This window comes from Rhinatrema bivittatum, chromosome 4 (genome assembly GCF_901001135.1).
Source record: "Rhinatrema bivittatum chromosome 4, aRhiBiv1.1, whole genome shotgun sequence".
Taxonomy (NCBI): domain Eukaryota; kingdom Metazoa; phylum Chordata; class Amphibia; order Gymnophiona; family Rhinatrematidae; genus Rhinatrema; species Rhinatrema bivittatum.
Window position 1 is genome coordinate 308,756,605 of NC_042618.1, and position 19,354 is coordinate 308,775,958.

Sequence of the window (19,354 nt, forward strand, 5' to 3'; positions counted from 1 at the left end):
CTCTCCAAAGTTAGGCCCCAGCTTAGCAAAGAAGGGAGAGATGCTGCCCTGCCACTCCTTGGTTAAGGCTGGAGGGAAACAGAAGGAAATAGAGCGGTCTTTTGTAATTTTCCTAAAGTGAGAGTGAGGATTTTTTCTATTTTGACCTGCACCTTCTGGGAGACTGTAACCTCTCTTTGCAGAGGTGCAGGAAGGACCTGTACAGCCCTACGACCCATCAATAAGAGGTTGCAGTGCCTAGCCAATGAAACCTTTTTGGTATGTTTTCTATTTTGTGGGAAGGAAGGTGTTTCTGCTGCCCCTTTCTTTGCCCAGTAAAGAGCTATTTTTCCAAAAAGGAGTTTGCAGAAGAAGACCATCAGGAGACTTCCAACTGGAGTTTCCACCCTGGGAAACAGGACACAGGCAGGTGAAGATAGAAAGTGCCCTTCTGGACATCAGGTATTGTGGGGAAGAGGACGTCTGGCCTGGTTAGGATACCCAGGCCACCTTGGGACCTACATTCATTCCAAACCATGGATGGATTACAATTCCAAAGTTTCAGTAAAAGGGGACACTTCCACGGGTAAACTTGTACTAAACTAAAGACAAGGAATCTGGGTCTACTTGAACATTTTATTTATATATTGTATTGAGTTTTCTTCAATCAATATCAGTAAATATTATTTTGAACACCCAATAAGCGAGTCCATCCTGTTTTGTCCCGAAGAGCAAGGGTAACACACCCACACACTGGTTTCCAATGCCTGGGTCCAGAAGGTTATTCTTCTCCCCATAGAGAAGAATCCCCCCTTGGGAAACATAAGAGCCAGGTGGAGGACAGCAGAGCTAGTCCACATAAAGAAAACCTATTATGGCCCTTTGGAAATGAACACATTCCCCAAAAAAGGGTTACATCTATATTTATCAATATATGTAGTAATGGGGAATGCAATAGTGAGCCTTCCAGTGGAGCCTATGGTCCTACAAGGAAGATAGAGTTTTATATCTGTCTTTCCTTTTCCCCTCCTGCCCATTACCTGCTATTAATTAAGTTGACTTAGAAAATAGCCACTGCTATTACTAGCATCAGTAGCATTGAATAGACTTAGGGGCAGATTTTAAAAGGTACGCGAGTGGTCTATATTTGTCCTCGCTACCCGGCATACACAAATGTACGCCCGATTTTATAACATGTGCGTGCAACCGCGCGCGTCTTATAAAATCAGGGGTCGGCACATGCAACGGGGTGCACACTAGTGCACCTTGCGCGCACCGAGCCCTCGGGGAGACCAGCTGGCTTTCCCCGTTCCCTCGCCCACCTTCCCCTACCTGTCCCACTCCCCAGCCCGGAAAAAAAAAAACCTGAACCTTTATTTCACAAGTTACACCTGCCAGGGGCAGTCGTAACTTGTACACGCCGGCCAACTGCCGGCGCGTGATCCCCGGCCCAGCGGCCGTGAAGAGGCCTCTGGCCATGCCCCTGCCCTGCCCCAGGATCACCTCGCCCCCGCCCCGCCCCCGGACCGCCCATTTTTTCAAGCCCCGGGACTTACATGCGTCCTGGGGCTTTACGCATGCCACCGGGCCTTTTGAAAATAGGACCGGCGCGCATAACCCCCCTACGTGCGTAAATCCTCCTGGACTTGACGGACAGACAATATGTGATGGTAAATGGAACTTTCTCTGAAGAGAGAGCGGTTTTAAGTGGTGTACCGCAAGGATCGGTGTTGGGACCGGTCCTGTTCAATATCTTTGTGAGCGACATTGCGGACGGGATAGAAGGTAAGGTTTGTCTTTTTGCAGATGACACTAAGATCTGCAACAGAGTGGACACGACGGAAGGAGTGGAGAGAATGAGACGGGATCTAAGGAAACTGGAAGAGTGGTCGAAGACATGGCAGCTGAGATTCAATGCCAAGAAGTGCAAAGTCATGCATATGGGGAGTGGAAATCCGAATGAACTGTATTCGATGGGGGGGGGGGGGGGGGGAAAGGCTGATGTGCACGGAGCAGGAGAGGGACCTTGGGGTGATAGTGTCTAATGATATGAAGTCTGCGAAACAATGCGACAAGGCGATAGCAAAAGCCAGAAGAATGCTGGGCTGCATAGAGAGAGGAATATCGAGTAAGAAAAGGGAAGTGATTATTAGGGATGTGAATCGTTTTAGGACGATTAAAATTATCGTCCGATAATTTTAATATCGTCTTAAACCGTTATGGAACACAATACAATACAGATTCTAACGATTTATCGTTATAAATCGTTAGAATCGTGAGCCGGCACACTAAAACCCCCTAAAACCCACCCCCGACCCTTTAATTAAATCCCCCCCCTCCCGAACCCCCCCCCCCCAATAACTTAAATAACCTGCGGGTCCAGCGGCGGTCCGGAAAGGCAGCGGTCCGGAACGGGCTCCTGCTCCTGAATCTTGTCGTCTTCAGCCGGCGCCATTTTCCAAAATGGCGCCGAAAAATGGCGGCGGCCATAGACGAAAAAGATTGGACGGCAGGAGGTCCTTCCGGACCCCCGCTGGACTTTTGGCAAGTCTCGTGGGGGTCAGGAGGCCCCCCACAAGCTGGCCAAAAGTTCCTGGAGGTCCAGCGGGGGTCAGGGAGCGATTTCCCGCCGCGAATCGTTTTCGTACGGAAAATGGCGCCGGGTTCCGGCGCCTCGCTGAATGACCTCCTGCAGTCGATCTCCTGCCGGCGCCATTTTCCGTACGAAAACGATTCGCGGCGGGAAATCGCTCCCTGACCCCCGCTGGACCTCCAGGAACTTTTGGCCAGCTTGTGGGGGGCCTCCTGACCCCCACGAGACTTGCCAAAAGTCCAGCGGGGGTCCGGAAGGACCTCCTGCCGTCCAATCTTTTTCGTCTATGGCCGCCGCCATTTTTCGGCGCCATTTTGGAAAATGGCGCCGGCTGAAGACGACAAGATTCAGGAGCAGGAGCCCGTTCCGGACCGCTGCCGTTCCGGACCGCCGCTGGACCCGCAGGTTATTTAAGTTATTTGGGGGGGGTTCGGGAGGGTGGGGGATTTAATTTAAGGGTCGGGGGTGGGTTTTAGGGGGTTTTAATGTGCCGGTTTTTCGATTTTTCGATTTTTTTCGATTTTTAACGATTTTTTAACGATTTTTCACGATATTTTACCCCCCCAAACGGCAACAATACGATTCCCTCCCCCTCCCAGCCGAAATCGATCGTTAAGACGATCGAGGACACGATTCACATCCCTAGTGATTATCCCCTTGTACAGGTCCTTGGTGAGGCCTCACCTGGAGTACTGTGTTCAGTTCTGGAGACCGTATCTACAAAGAGACAAAGACAAGATGGAAGCGGTACAGAGAAGGGCGACCAGGAAGGTGGAGGATCTTCATCGGATGACATATGAGGAGAGATTGAAGAATCTAAATATGTACACCCTGGAGGAAAGGAGGAGCAGGGGTGATATGATTCAGACTTTCAGATACTTGAAAAACTTTAATGATCCAAAGACAACGACAAATCTTTATCGTCAGAAAAAAATCAGCAGAACCAGAGGTCACGAGCTGAGGCTCCAGGGAGGAAGACTAAGAACCAATGTCAGGAAGTATTTCTTCACGGAAAGGGTGGTGGATGCCTGGAATGCCCTTCCGGAGGAAGTGGTGAAGTCTAAAACTGTGAAGGACTTCAAAGGGGCGTGGGATAAACACTGTGGATCCATCAAGTCTAGTGGGCGTAAATAAAGAGGAGGCAGCAAAACACTGCACGGAGCGGCAGTAGCCACAGAGGCATTCACGGAGCGGGATGCCAGTGGCCAGTAGTCGGTGTTCCACCTTCAGGCAGCAAACACTGCACGGAGCGGCAGTAGCCACAGAGGCATTCACGGAGCGGGGTGCCAGTGGCCAGTAGTTGGTGTTCCACCTTCAGGCAGCAAAACACTGCACAGAGCGGGAGTAACCACAGAAGCATTCACGGAGCGGGATGCCAGTGGCCAGTAGTTGGGGTTCCACCTTCAGGCAGCAAAACACTGCACGGAGCGGCAGTAGCCATAGAGGCATTCACAGAGCAGGATGCCAGTGGCCAGTGGTTGGTGTTCCGCCTTCACGGAGGGCTGCCATCTCCAAAAACAAAACAAAACAATAACAAGAAACAAACAAACAAAGCAGGGGTGGGTAAGAGTATGGGGCAGGGGTGTGCCCTGCTTGTTGCGGTGGTTGCTACCCCTGATTGAGCTGGATGTTCACTGGGATGCAGATACGGCGCTGCTCTCTGCATGGTGGAGGGATGGAAGGGAGTTGGGGCCGGAGGGTGCTGGAAGCCAATAGTGATGGGTGGGAGGGAGAAAAAGGGTGGGAAAAAAAATAAATACATGGATGAACTGCATGGCTTGCTGGGCAGACTGGATGGGCCGTTTGGTCTTCTTCTGCCATCATTTTTCTGCCACATGTTTCTAGGGCTTTGAAAATCTACTCCTTAGTTTTTGGGTACTTGCCAGGTTCTTATGGCCTGGATTGGCCATGGAAACAGGATGCTGGGCTTGATGGACTCTTGGTCTGATCCAGTATGGCATTTTCTTATGCCCTATTTCCCACACCTCCATCTTGATCCATCTTCATCTTTTCTCTCTCTTCTCCCTTCACTTCCATTGATCTACCTTTCCCTTACCATTTCTGCCTTTCCATCACCCCATCACATCTCTCATTCTTACAATTCCATATATGTGTATCACCCATGCTGCCATTTTCACACTTCTATCTTCTTTTTCCAAATCTGCCACCTCTTTATCTTACAGACTGCTTTCATTGCCCCCTCCTATACGTTAATCTTTCCCTTTCCTACCACTCTGTTTTGCCATGTCAGCATACCATCCTCCTTTACTGCACAACTCTCCATTACCATCTATCCCAGCCCTCTGCATCCCCCTCCTTATGCCACCCCTCTTAGTCACACACCCTGTCCCTCATGCCAGGTCCCATTCTTCAGCAGCTGAAAGAACCTGTCCCTAAGCTGCATGCTGCTACCATAAGTCATAAGAGACAGAGGAAGAGGGGGATGGGAGATGCAAGGTTGCTGATGATCTGAGGCCTGTGTTTTTCAGGCACAAATCAGGTGATACTGCCAGAGAGGATAGAGGAAAAGAATCGAATGGATACTCCACAGTGCCAATGTCTCTGCTGGCCTTTATAGCAACTCCTACTCCTTTGACTATACATGACATTTGGTTAAGTGTCTGCTTGTATATGAGGTAAAGTCCAAATGCCTGTGTTTCATGCTTCTAGACTGAGATATGAGGTGACTAATATTGTAGGACAGTGGAAGGCTTCCGTTGTTTTTCTCTCCAAAGCAGTTCCAGTAACATGTTTTGTCACATAGGCCAAGATGGGGAAATCTGTGATGTTATTTCCACATCACAGGAAAGTTGGATTAATTTTCAGCATGCTGGCAAGTCCTAGCTGCTCTGGTATTCTGGAATTCCTAGCCAACATCTCCCTCTACTGGAAAGAACTGGCAAAAGTTTCCTCTAATCAGCAACTCATTACAGAGGGGCAACTAAATGTAAAAATATCTAGAATCATTCAAAAAGTGTTTCCATGAGATTTGGAAAAATGTTGCAAGATGTTTATGGTTTTAGAAAATAATGTTAGACACCAAAAAACACAATATGATGGCAAAAAATACAGATGGTATCATTATATAGTAAAATAGTAACATATATAGAAATGATAGCAGAAAAGGACCACATGGGCCATCCAGTCTACCTAGCAAGCTTCTTATGGTAGTTTATGCCATGCTGTGCAGGTTATTCCCATGTTTCTCTTAAGGGTAGCAATTGCTGCTCTGTGCAGTTATCCCCAAGCTTTATGATAACCCATAAACATTTACTGCTAGCAACATTTTTACTGGGTGATGAGCCTTTTTGAAAATCCAGTGCTGCTTGACCTGCTTGCTTATGACTTGGCTGTAGAAGCAGTCCTGTGTTTTTATCCTTATGTCTACACATTAGTACCCCAGTCTTTAAAAACGTCATTTTTCGTGTTCGTTATCTCTAAATCCAATTCCTCTTTCCTGCCAGCCCTCCGTCAAAGAGTTATGTTGCATCAAACGCATCAAGGCTTATTGGTTAAGGGTAATAATCCCATGCCTTCTGTTAAGGGTAGTAACTGCTACTCTGTGTAGGTTACTCCCATGCTTCTCAGTTCCCCAGGCTGTAAAAGTTGGGGGCCCTTGTTGTTTGCTGTCTGAATCCAATTCCCCTTTTCCCCCTGCTGTTGAAGCAGAGAGCAATGTTGGAGTTGCATCAAAAGTATCAAGGCTTATTGGTTAAGGTAGTAACAGCCACACCAGCAAGTTACCTCCATGCTTATCAGTTCCCCAGACCATAAATATGGCCATTAAGATAAGAGTATACAAAATAAGGAATATGTAAGATATTTATTCAAAATTAGACATAGGGCCAATTTTCAAAGACTTTAGGCTCCTAACTTTAGGAATTAGGCTCCTAAATTTGCCCTTTTGAAAATATACTAGGGCTGAGTCCTTAAATTTAGGATCTTAGTTTCATTAGGCCCCTAAATTTAGCACCCCTTTCTATACTTCCTGATATGGCTGTGCGTGGTGGACTAAATGTTGGAAAATGTAGGAGATTATGCCCAGCAAGAGGAGCAGGGCCTTCTTCTGTGCCTCTGTAGTAGGTTCAGATTCAGAACCAGTGGTGTAGCCACAGGTGGGCCACTTTGCACTCAGGCCCATCCACTCAAAGTTACTCAGCGCCTGAGAAGAGAGACCCGATACAAGGCAATCGTGAAACTCATCCCATGCGGCCCGAGGCCTGACCTGACCTTCGCAGGGCCGTCACGGAGCTCACCCCACGTGGCCCGAGAGGAGAGGCCTGACAGTCACAGGGCCATTGTGGAGCTCATTCCATGCAACCTGAGAAGAGAGGCCCGACCATCGAAGGGTTGTCACGGAGCTCATCTTGCGTGGCTTGATGCCCGAGAAGAGGTCCAACCATTGCAGGGCCATCTCAGAACTCATCCCGCATGGCCTGAGAAGAGCTGGTACGGAACTCATACCACACGTCCTGAGAAGAGAGGTCTGACCATCTCAGTGCCTTTGCGGAGCTCAACACACATAGCCAGAGAAGAGGCCTTGCAGCAAGGAGGCATAGAAGAGAGGGAGAGGCCCTGATAGAGTGTGTATGTGTGTCTGTGTGTTTGTGTATGTATGAGAGAGAGACAGAATGAGAGTGTGAAAAAGCATGGGAGTGAGAAACTGGTGAGTGTGTGTTTGTGTGTATGTAGCAGAGAGAGCATGAGAGTGAGAAGCCTCTGTATGTATGTATGAAAGACAGCTTGGGAATGAGAAGCCTGTGTGTGTTTGTATGATAGAGAGCATGGAAATGAGAAGCCTATCTGTGTGTGTATGAATGAGAGCATGGGAGGAGAGAACCTCTGTGTTTATGTATGAAAAAAAGCATGTGGATGTGAGAGACAATTGGTGTGACTGGAAGGGGGACAATACGTAAATCTACAGCTCTAACACTAAATTTTCAAAAGGGAAAGTTTGATAAAATGAGGAAAATAGAAAAGAAGTGAAAGGTGCAGCTGAACAGGTTAAAAGTGCAGGCATGGACATTGTTTAAAACTACAATCTTAGAAGAATAGTCCAGATGTATTCCACACATTAAGAAAGGTGTGAAGAAGGCAAAACAATTACCGGCATGGTTAAAAAGTGAGCTGAAACAGGCGATTTTAGCCAAAAAAATATTCTTTAAAAATTAGAAGGATCCATCTGAAGAAAATAGGAAAAAGCATAAGCATTGTCAAGTTAAGTGTAAACATTGATAAGGCAGACTAAGATAGAATTTGAAAAGAAGTTGGCCGTAGAGGCGAAAACTCATAATAAAAACTGTTTAAAATATATCCAAAGCAAGAAACCTGAGAGGGAGTCAGCTGGACCGTTAGAGTTGCGCTCCTACTCGCGGGCCTAGCAGGGAGCAGGCACTTACCTCATGGCCTGGAGGCCACCGTCTTCGCCGATCCTGCAGCTGGCCAGAAGTCGCAGCCTATCCCTTCCTTCGCGGCTCGGAGCCGCTTCCAGCGGTCTCCCTCGCAGCCTGTGGCCGCTGCCATCACTGCTGCCGTTTGCAGCATGGAGCCGTCATCATTACGCCTCCTTATCCAGCCTGGGGGCCATCCTCTGTTCCTCTTCCATGGCGTCATGGAGCCACCGACATTGCTGGGTCTGGTTGCGGCCTGGTCCGGATTCCACTCCTCTTCGCGGTATGGATGCCGCTCTCCTGGGTCCTGCTCCTCCCTCCTAGGGGCAAGGCCGCATCTCTCTTCCTTATTTAAATGGCCCGTGGCCGGATATGCCCCGGGCCCCACCTGGAACTCCTCCCTGGGCATCTCCTCCTTCAGGGCTCCTCAGTCAGTTCCTCCTTGCCTTGACAAGGGGCTAGTCCTCCCTAGGACTTCTCTGCTTCCTGCTCCTGCCCCGTGTCTCTCTTCTTCATAGGATCCCTCGTCGTCCATGTTCCTGGTGTCTCCTCTGGATGTCCTTCATCTCATCCTGTCATCTGTCATGTTTCCAGATGTCTCCGAACCCCGTCATGTCTCCAGTTTTCCTGATCCAATTCTGAAGCTGAATCTGAATCCAAATCTGAATTCTGATGTCTCTTTCTGATGTCCATCATGTCCTGCATCTGCCGAAGCTCCATGCTATCCCATCCTTGCATGGTCTGCAACCAGCCCAGCTGGGTTGTGTAGGGCGCACAGTGGCCCTAATGGTCCGTGACCACTCCGGCTGGGGTGTGTAGAGTCCTCCTGATGTCCTTGCCTCACTCTTCTTTGCTGCCCTTCATTGAGTGTCCTGGGAGTCCAATGGGATGTCTTGAGCCCTCACCTTGGAGACCTGACGTTTTAGCTTCCTCCGATGTCTTGGACTCCGGCTTTGTCTAGCCTCCAGCGAATTGTGCTCAGTGGATAGTCTGAGGGCTATTCTGGCCACTGAAGCCTCCTCTCCGGCTGTGTGAGTTAGCGTGCTATCCGTATTCCACTCCATCCTCAGTTTTACTTGCCTGATTTTAGCTTGTCTTGCTTCCTGTGTCTTCGTCTTCGTCTGCTCCATAACCTTCATCTTCGTCTCCTCCAGAGTCCTCGTCTTCATGTACTCCAGAGGTCTCGTCTTCTTCAGCTCCTGGCCTTCGTCCACCTCTGCATCCTGTCCAGCCTGCCACTTCTGCCGTTACCCAGCGGCAGTTCTGAAAGGGCTTGGAGTGGTAGGAGGACTACTCAGATCAACCTTGCAAGGTTGGCCTCTTGGAGGCCGTGCAGGTTGGCAGGGGCTTGGGCTTCCAGTCTCCACCGACATGAGGTTCTGTCTCACCTCCCTCGGCGCTTCCTCGGAACACAATCAGCATAGATTTACTCAAGGGAAGTCTTGCCTCACAAATCTGCTTCATTTTTTTGAAAGGGTTAATAACAAGTGAACCGGTAGATGTAGTGTATCTGGATTTTCAGAAGGAGTTTGACAAAATCCCTCATGAGAGGCTTCTAAGATAACTAAAATGTCATGGGATAGAAGGCAATGTTCTTTCGTGGATTAATACAAACTGATTAAAAGGCAGGAAACAGAGTGGGATTAAATGGTCAATTTTCTAGTGGAAAAGGGTAAACAGTGGAGTGCATAAGGGATCTATATATTTATGAATGATCTGGAAAGGAATGCAGTGAGTGAGGTAATCAAATTTGCAGATGATATAAAATTATTCAGAATAGTTAATTCACAAGCAGATTGTGATAAATTGCAGGAGGACCTTGTGAAACTGGAAGATTGGGCATCCAAATGGCAGATGAAATTTAATGTGGACAAGTGCAAGGTGATGCATAAAGGGAAAAATAACCCTTGCTGTGGTTACACGATGTTAGGCTCCACATTAGCAGTTACCACCCAGGAAAGAGATCTAGGCAAAATAATGGATAATACATTGAAATAATCAGCTAAGAGTGCTGTGGCAGTCAAAAAAGCAAACAAAATGTTAGGAATTATTAGGAATGGAATGGTGAATAAAACAGTAAATGTCATAATGCCTCTGTATTGCTCCATGGTGAGACCGCAGCTTGACTACTGTGTACATTTCTGGTCGCTGCATCTCAAAAAAGATATAATTGCACTGGAGAAGATACAGAGAAGGGTGACCAAAATGATAAAGCATATGGAACAGCTCCCCTATGAGGAAAGGCTAAAGAGGTTAGCACTTTCCAGCTTGGAGAAGAGACGGCTGAGGGAGATATGATAGAAATTAAAAATCTTGAGAGGTCTATAAAAGATAAATGTGAATCGGTTATTTAGTCTTTCAACTAATAAAAGGAGTAGGAGGCACTCCATGAAGTTAGCAAGTAGCACATTTAAAACTAATCAGAGAAAATTATTTTTCACTGAATGCACAATTAAGCACTGGAATTTGTTGCCAGAGGATAGGGTTAGTGCAATTATTGTAGATGGGTTTAAAAAGGTTTGGATAAGTTCTTGGAGAAGTCCTTTATCTGCTATTAATCAAGCTGACTTAGGAAATAGCCACTTCTATTACTGGCATCATTAGCATGGGATCTCCTTAGTGTCACTGCCATGCTGTCTCTCATACACATTTTGTTTGCCAGGTACTTGTAGCCTGGATTGGCCACTGCTGGAAACAGGATGCTGGGCTTAATGGACCCTTGTTCTGACCCAATATGGCAATTTCTTATCTTACGTTCTTATGAGAGAGCATGTGGGAGAGAGCTTGTAAGAGATCCTGTGTGTGTCTGGGAGTAGAAACCTTCGACTGAGAGTGGGAACCTATGTGTGAGAGTGGGAGCCTGGGTAAAAGAGTGTGTGGGAGTGTAAACCTGCGAGTGAGAGCCTGCATGTGAGAGAGCATTTACGAGTGAGAACCTGCATGTGAGAGAGATCATATGAGAGTGGGAGCGTGAATGGGAGCCTGTGTGTATGTGAGAGAGAGCATTCAAGAGTGGGAGCCTCTGTGAGAGAATGCATGTGTTTGAGAGAGTCCATGTGAGAGGGAATCCATGTGTGTTTATTAAGGAGGAAGTAAAGAAGACAAGAGGAGAGAGAAGAAATAAAGAATAAAAGAGACCATGAAAAAGGAATTAGGAAAAGACAGACAAGAGGAACAAAGAGACTGGGACCAACTGATTAGAAAAACAAGATCAGACAACATAGGTAAACAAAAATTATTTTGACTTTCAGCAACTGGAATATGTCATCTTTGGGAATGTGCATTTCTTATATATTTGTATTTTGCTGTTTCTTCAGTATTCCAGTGTTCACAGATGCTGAGTGTTTCTCAGGCTTTCCATTTCAGTTTTGTCTGTATGTTTGTTTCTAATTTGTAGTCCCTTAATCTGTATTAGGTAGGGCTCTTTGTGACAGAAGTGCAATATTTTGGCTAGTGTGTAGTTTCTCAGTAGGGATTTGTAGCAGTTTGGCTTGTTCTATATGCCCACTACGTACTAATATGTTAGGGGTGTGCATTCAGTCCCTACGTATTGGCAATCCGCAACGGATGTGGTCATATTCGTTGTATTCATGGGGAAGCGAAACGTATCGCGATTCCCCACGAATACACAAATGTTCGCCGAATTATTCGGCCGCCTAAAGAAGCCAATTTAAACTAACCCCCACCCTCCTGACCCCCCAAGACTTACCAAAACTCCCTGGTGGTCCAGCAGGGGTCCGGGAGCCATCCCATGCCCTCACACCCTCGGCTGCCGGTTTCAAAATGGCGCCGATAGCCTTTGCCCTACTATGTCACAGGGGCTACCGGTACCATTGGTCAGCCCCTGTCACATGGCCATCGGCACCATCTTGTGCTCCTATCATGTGACAGGGGTTGACCAATGGCACCGGTAGCCCCTGTGATATAGTGTGGGCAAAGGCTATCGGCGCCATTTTGAATAATGTCAGGCGAAGGCCCGAGTGCAGGAGGTCGCTCCCGGACCCCCGCTGGGCTTTTGGCAAGTCTTGTGGGGGTCAGCAGGGTCCCCCAAGACTTGCCAGAAGTCCCTGGTGGTCCAGCGGGGGTCCAGGAGCGATCTCCTGCACTCGGGCCGTCACCTGCCATTATTCAAAATGGCGCCGATAGCCTTTGCCCACACTATGTCACAGGGGCTACCGGTGCCATTGGTCAGCCCCTGTCACATGATAGGAGCACAAGATGGTGCCGATGGCCATGTGACAGGGGCTACTGGTGCCATTGGTCAGCCCCTGTCACATGGTAGGAGCACAAGATGGCGCTGATGGCCATGTGACAGGGGCTGACCAATGGCACCGGTAGCCCCTGTGACATAGTAGGTCAAAGGCTATCGGTGCCATTTTGAAACCGGCAGCCAAGGGTGTGAGTGCAGGGGATGGCTCCTGGACCCCCCACTGGACCACCAGGGAATTTTGGTAAGTCTTGGGGGGGTCAGGAGGGTGGGGGGTTGTAGTTAATTTAAGTTTAGTGGGGAAACTATTCAAAATCGACGTATTAACGAATCGGGGCGCCATACGGCCGAATGCAATGTATCTGCCCCCCGACAAATCCGAATCCCAAATGCAACGTATGGCGTCCCTCTGCACATCCCTAGTATTAGTGTTCTAGGGCTTGATGTAATGTTTGCCTTTGCTGCCTTTTTTTGAGTCCTGAAAGTTACTGCTGTTTTGGTATGGCTGTTGGGGGTTTATTTATTTATTTATTTATTGTAGGGATTTATATTACTTCACAAAAAGTATTTGGCATTGGAGGGAGTTTGTTTTGCTGTCATTGAGGTGGCACCAGCATTTGAATATATTATTTTTGCAGTCCTAGTTCTATTCTGTACCTGTTGCAAATCTTAAGTTCTTATGATGATTATTATGATTATTGCTGTTTTATTGTACTCCTGATATTCTCTGCATTTTTGGAAAGAGGTTTCATAAAATAATAACTTTATATTTGTTTTATTACATAATTGGATCTGATGTTTCTGTTAAACGTCTGTTATTTTTTATATAATGTGTATTTATAAACTGCAATAACTATAAAATAAATTAAAATAGATTAATAAGGTTTTAATGCTGGTGCCTGAAATAATAGAATTAAAATATTTTAAGGCATCATTCATGATGAAACTACTTAGAAATCCATTGTCAGATGCACTCTAAGGCATTATTTATTGATAAGAGTATAAATAATAGGGCCTAGACTTGTATGTCAACTGCCCACCCATGTTAACTTGGGGTCTCCCCCTCAAACAAATTTCATGTCTGGTTACACCACTGCTCAGAACATGGAGGAGATGATACACAAACAGCATATCAGTGCTCAGCAGAACTAGGTTATAAAGACATAATGGTGGGTCTGGTTTTGGTTAAGTATGGGAATTTATATACTCATCTATCCAAAGTATAGCAAATCAGACAGGAAGACAATTGAGCAGAGTAGATGAGCCAATTGGGTTTTATCTGCTGTTCTTCCTATTAAATTGCAGTATTGTGGTTTTAAATGTACTTGGAACTAATTAAGAGTAGAGCTAAATCTGGATTGGATTTATTGTGCAAGCACCTGTCTAATTAATTCTATGAACAGAATTATATTTTCTACTCTCTGCACTCAACCTTAAGGGGTCGATTTTAAGACCCCTGCACATGCGTCCATGTGCACGAGGTTCCCGGCACGCACACATGGATGCACTGATTTTATAACATACAAGTGTTGCCGCATGCATGTTATAAAATATGATGGCCGTGAGCACATGCTCGTTGGATTTTAGCATGTGCGGGCGGCCCACGACTTGTGCACGCAGGGGGGATTTTCAAATTATGAGCGGCGACGCAATCGCCCTTTTTCCCAATTCCCTTCCAGTCTGCTTTTGAAAGGCCCGGCACTTCGGCAAGTAACTGGGGTTACACGCATGGCCGGGCCCTTCCGAAAATGTGTGCAGCACGCGACCCCCATAATTCACGCACGCAGGGCTTTTAAAATTTACTTGTAACTATATAAAATACTCAGGAAAGGGTGCTATATAGTTTCAGTGGACCCCTTTTAAAAGAAAACATAGTTTCAGTATTTTTATTGTGCTCTAATCAAGAACACTTTAAAACAAACTATGTAGTTATAATGAGTCCCTGCCCCAAACAGTTTGCATGCATGACAGTTCACAGAGGGTTAGAATTAAATTTGAGGGAATGCTAGCAGAAATGAACAAAGGTGCATAGATAAATTTGTAGCACAATAAATAAAATACATAATAGGTAATAAATAAATACATAGAAAAATAGAACACATATTGCTTAATTAAAAACAAAATAATAAATATAAAAAAGTATACCAGAAAGGAATGAAAATATATTATACTACTTTATTAAATATGTATATACTAAGCCATATGTTGTGCGCCCCATCCGCGTCCGGCCCATGTCCAGGCCTGCTCACCTCGCTAGCTCCTCTGCAGGTCACAGCTCGGCCTTCCCAATGGCAGCCGCAAGCTCCGCTAGGCCTCGGCATCCCGCAGCAGCGATCGCCAGGGCCTTCCACTGTGCACCAGGCCTCACACCGAAGTTCGGTGTCTCCAGTTGCGTTGGCCACACCCCTAAACGCATGCGTGCGGACTTCCCAGTCTCTTATAGGGTCAGGGGTGGGTCCTAGCTCCACAGCGTGCCCTGATTGATGGAACGATATAAGGAAGTCCCTGCCTGCACTTCCTTGCCTAGGTAATCGGGTCGGCACTGTATTCTATTCTAGTTTGCCTCCACGTTCACAGTCTTGTTCCAGCCTTGTTCCAGCGTCCTTCCGTTCCAGCGTCCTTCTGTTCCTGCGTCTGTCAGTCCTTCCAGATAGTACTCTCGGACTGTCTCTCTGGTATTGACCTCGGCCTGTTCCTTGACCTTTATGTATGCTGCCTGCATCCTGACCTCTGCCTGCCTTGTAACCTAGTCTGACCTCTGGAACCTGACCTCTGCCTCGTTGACTACTCCTCAGACTGATCCTTGGATTCTGACCTCAGCTGCCATTGACCACGTCTCCTGATTCTGGCTCTGTCCCTTGCCTTGTCATCGCCTACGCTGTTTGGGCCTTCCTTGCCTCTCCAGGCCAATAGCATGAAGTCTGACCATGCTCCCATGCTGATCATGGACATGCCTCTCTACTACCTCTCCGGGAGACCCTGCGAGGCCCACTTAAGTCCAAGTGGCCTAGGTCCCTACGGGATCCACCTGGGGGGACCTCAGGCTTCCAGTGGTGAAGCTCATCCTAGCCTCTGTCTCCTCCTGTGCTCCGCCCCCTGGGGGCAGGTGCTCCCTGGTCCCTACCAGGGAGCCGTTCTCCACTGTTCCAGGACAAGGGTCCACCTCCAAGCGCAACAGGTTGCCAAGGCCATGGACCCGGCGGAGTCTCCCGCCTCCAGGGCCATACCGAGTTTGGCCACCACAGTCCAAGAACATCGCAGGGCTTTGGAATCACTAGCCTCTTCAGTGAAAGAGCTTCGTTCCCAGCTGCGAGATACAGCTCTGGCCAATTCCGTGGGCTTATCGGCCTCTAAGCTACCCAAAGCATCATTGGCGCTCCCTGCACTTCCCCTATAAAATGGGGACCCACGCTCCTGTCATGGCTTCCTCAATCAGTGCTTCATTGCACTGCAACCATCTTTGTTCCCGAAGGAATCAACCAAAGTGACCTTCATCCTTTCCCGCCTGGAAGGGAAGGCTCTGGCATGGGTCTCTCCCTTATGGGAATGCTCTGATCCTATGCTTTCCAAGCTACCTGAGTTTATTGCTCTCTTCAAGCAGACCTTCGGAGACCCAAGCTACCAAGCTGTAGCCAGCCACAGTCTACTCCACCTCTGTCAAGAGTCTCGGACCCTCTCCGAGTATACGGTGGAGTTTAGGACCCTGGCTACTCAGGTCTGAAAGCCATCTTCGTAGATGGACTCTCCAGCACTATCAAAGATGAACTGTCTGTCCATGAGACTCCCACATCTCTAGAGGACCTGATTTCCCTCACCGGGAAGATCGACCATCGTCTCTGGCAAAGGCGCCTAGAAGTAAAGGCTTCACACTCTCCTACACCGCGTCCCTTGCATGTCCAGAGTCCTCCAGCCAAGATTCCAACACCACCACCTTCTCCCATGGTGAAACCTATGGAGGTGAACCGTGGGCGATTGACTCCGACTGAACTTTTCTGTTGGAGGAAGGAGGGTCTTTGCCTTTACTGTGGCACTTCCAGACATCTTCGGCAGTTCTGTCCGGCCCGTCCGGAAAACTGCAACGTTTGAGCCCGGTGGGGGTCTCGAGCTTAGGCGCTACAGACACCGGCCCCCAACTCCTGCTTCCTGTCTCTCTGGGCATCCAGGCCCACTCCTTCGCCACCACTGCTCTGGTCGATACAGGAGCAAGTGGCAGCTTCATCATGGATGACATCGTCAAGCTTCTGAACATTCTTCTTCAGCCATTAGATGCGAGCCTCCGCATCGCCTCCATCCAAGGAGAACATCTTCCAGGGCTCATCACCCATCGAACAGTGGCTGTCCTTCTTACTGTGGGCACTCTCCATGAGGAGGAGATGTCCTTCTATGTGTTAAAACATCCTACATATCCAGTTATCCTACGGCTGCCTTGGCTCCAGATCCACGAACCCCAGTTTGATTCACATTCCCTGCAGTGGTGCAGTGGGGTCCCAAATGCCAGAAGACATGCCTTCATCAAGTATCCCCAGCAGTCTCTGTCATGAAGTCTACCACTATATCTGGTCTGCCTACTCAGTATGTTGAGTTCCAAGACGTCTTCTCGAAGCAGAAGGCAGATACCTTGCCTCCGTTATGCAAATTCAATTGCTCCATAGAGCTTCTGCCGGGCACGACGCCTCCCAAGGGCAGAACTTACCTATTGTCTCACCCGGAAACCTTAGCCATGTCTGAGTATATCAAAGAGAACCTAGAAAAAGGGTTCATTCATCCCTCTGATTCTCCCGCTGGAGCGGGCTTTTTCTTTGTTTAGAAGAAGGACAGCAGTCTACGCCCTTGTATTGATTACAGAGGGCTCAACACCATAACCTGCAAAGACTGATACCCTCTGCCCCTTATCAGTGAGCTGTTTGACCACCTTCAACGGGCACGGATCTTCACCATTTGGATCTGAGGGGTGCGTACAATCTGGTACGCATCCAACCCGAAGATATCTGGAAAACCACATTCAATATGAGGAATGGTCACTATGAATATACAGTGATGCCCTTTGGGCTATGTAATGCCCCAGCAGTCTTTCAACGCCTTATGAATGAAATCATCTGAGACCTCTTGTACTCATTCGTAGTCGTATATCTTGACGACATCTTGATCTTTTCCAAGGACCTCGAATCCCATCGAGATCAAGTTTGGATTGTTCTCCAACGTCTAAGAGAATATCAGCTATATGCCAAGTTAGGAAAATGCCTCTTCGAGCAAAATTGCTTACCCTTCCTAGGGTACATCATATCCGATCGAGGTTTCTCCATGGATCCAGAGAAAGTCCAAGGGATCCGAGATTGGCCCCAGCCAGTAGGCCTACGGGCCTTACAATGTTTCCTTGGTTTCACTAATTATTACCGGAGCTTCATTGCCAATTATTCTACACTAGCTGCTCCGCTCACCGCCATGACCAAGAAAGGGGCTAACACTCGGGTGTGGACACCCAAAGCACAAACCACCTTTCAGACGTTAAAAGAAGTCTTCTGTTCCGGTCCTTATCTTCAGCATCTAGACACAAGACGCCCATTCATTTTCAAAGTTGATGCCTCCGCAATTGGAGCGGGAACTGTCTTAAGTCAGTTTTCTCCAAAGGGTAAATTAATACATTGTTCATTCTACTCCCACAAGTTCTCTCCCACAGAGCAACACTACACCGTGGATGACAGAGAACTTCTCGCCATCAAGTTGGCGCTTCAAGAGTGGCACCCCTGGTTGGAAGGGGCACAACATAAATTTACCATTTTCACGGACCATAAGAATCTTGAGCACCTGAAAGAAGCTCAACTTTTGAATCCTAGACAAGCCCAATGGGCATTCTTGTTTCAACGGTTCAATTTTGTCCTACGTTATTGCCCAGGTCCCAAGAACCTCTGTGAAGATGCACTATTGAGATCCTTTGAAACAGGATGTTCCTGATGTTCCCAGACACATCATAGATCCTGCCTGTGTATCCCTTGCCGTGACCACCACTGTTCCAGTGGAGAAAACCATCGTTCCACGTAGATTATGTGAATGAGTTCTGAAATGAGCCCATGATTCCAAGGACACCTGGGTCATACCAGGACTCTAGATATGCTGCGGAGATATTATTGGTGGCCCAACATGGTGCAAGACTCTCGTAACTATGTGGATTCCTGTCCTGTCTGCGCCCAACAGAAGCACCTACCGGACAGCCTTTGGGCCTACTCCTGTCGCTTCCATCACCTACCAAGCCATGGTCCAGCATCTCAACAGACTTCATCATAGACCTACCTCTGTCCCAGAACAATACCGTAATTTGGGTAATCATCGACCGTTTTTCAAAAATGGGTCACTTTATTCCCTTGCCGGGCCTCCCATCGGCCCCAGAACTAGCCAAGTTGTTCCTGAAACACATTTTTCATCTCCCTGGACTCCCAAAGGAGATAATATCCGACCAAGGACCACAGTTTGCCGCCAGATACTGGCGCTCCTTATGCAAGAAATTTAATATAGCCCTGAATTTTACATCGGCCAATCATCCACAGGCCAATGGTCAAGATGAAAGGACCAACCGGACCTTGAAAACATTCCTCCGTTCCTACATGAATGACCAGAAGGACAACTGGTCTGATTTGCTACCCTGGGCTGAGTTGTCGCATAATACCCACGTCGCTGCTACCACCAATGTATCTCTGTTCTCCGTGGTAATCGGATGACAACCTCGGTTGCCACTTCCAGTTCCTCTGACTGTCCTTCCCCAGTGGCACAGTTTATGGCCCACACCATTCGCCATGTGTGGAATCAAGTCAAAGAATGCCTTGCCCAGGCCGCTGAATGCTCCAAGCTTACTTCTGATGTGTCACGGTTGGGCTCCGGTCAGGAGTCGAGAACACCACTAACAGGGGTGTCTCTGGGTGGAGAGAGGCAGGGTTGCAGAAGAGTCCAGATGCTGGCTGGTGCAGGCAGGAATGAATGAACCCTCTGGGCAAGTGGGAAGGGTGAATAGGCAAATGGAGTTTCACACTGACAGGAGATACCTAATATCAGATGCATGAAGGTAAGGGTGAACTTAAGTGCTGATACTGCATGGAGGTATGTATGAATGTGAATGCAGGTACAGGTGTACAGGAAACTGGAACTGGGTGCTGGTAAGGATGAATTCAGGAAGCGTGCAGGTAAGAGTGATAA